Consider the following 1169-nt stretch of genomic DNA (forward strand, 5'->3'; position numbering starts at 1 on the left):
ATTGTACATATGGTCGCTATGAGTCACAGGTGACTTGACTGCACATAACAACAGCAATGGTTAAGCACAACCCCTCCCCCTCCATCTACTCTCACCCTTCTGATCCTCTCCCCTTCTTGTATCCTTGTACTCATTCTACAATAATGATCTTATACAGTATTTGTCTTTATGAGACTGAGTTAGCTCACTCAGCATAATAATGCTCTCCAGTCCCTGTCAAGTTAGTTAGTGATTCACAAAATTGTTGCTGCTACATGCTGCATAGTATTCCATTGTGTGAATGTACCATGATTTCTCAATCCATTCCATTGTTATTGGACATTTGGGCTGTTGTTTCCATGTTCTTGCTCTGGTGAATAATGCAGCTATGAACATTGGTGTACAAGTCTCTGTGTCTCAGTTCTTATTTTTTCAGAGTATATTCCAAGCAATGGAATAGCTGGATCATATGGAATTTCTATGTTCAGCTTTTTTTAGGAAACACCAAACTGCCTTCCAGAGTGGTTGTACCATTTTACAATCCCACCAACAATGCATAAAAGTTCCTATCTCCCCACATCCTCTCCAACATTTATTACCTGTGGCCTGCTAAACTTTACCCTGCTACTGGGGTAAGATGGTCTCATTGTGGTTTTGATTTTCATCTTTCTTACTGCCAGTTATTTTGAGCATTTATTCATGTGTCTGTTGGCCATCTAAATGTCCTCCTCCCCTGAGAAAAGTCTCTCCATGTTTCTTACTCATTTTGTAATTGGAGTATAACTCTTTTTCTTCTGGAGGCCTGTGAGTATTCTGCAAACTTTTGTTGAGACCCTTCTCTGAGATGGTATTGCCAAATGTTTGTTCTTAGTCAGTAGGTATTCTTTTCATCCTGTTGGAAAAACTACTTGATGAGCACAGAAATTTAATTTTTTAGAAGGTCTCATTCTTCAATTTTATCCTCTTCAGATTGTGCATTTCTGGTTGTATTCTTTATACCATAGATCTAAGCTTGATCCCACTTTGCTTCCTATGTTGGTTTTGAGCTTTATTCACAGGTCTCTGATACACCTTGAGTTGATTTTTGTGTATGGTGTGAAATGTGGATCCTGTTTCAGCTTTCTGTAGGTAGCACTCCAGTTTTGGCAGCTCCATTTGTTGTACAGGTTGTCATTTCCCCATTTGATAGG

The sequence above is a fragment of the Elephantulus edwardii genome, unplaced genomic scaffold, assembly GCF_000299155.1.
Source record: "Elephantulus edwardii isolate Elephantulus edwardi_28Jun2011 unplaced genomic scaffold, EleEdw1.0 scaffold00070, whole genome shotgun sequence".
NCBI classification, from domain to species: Eukaryota; Metazoa; Chordata; class Mammalia; order Macroscelidea; family Macroscelididae; genus Elephantulus; species Elephantulus edwardii.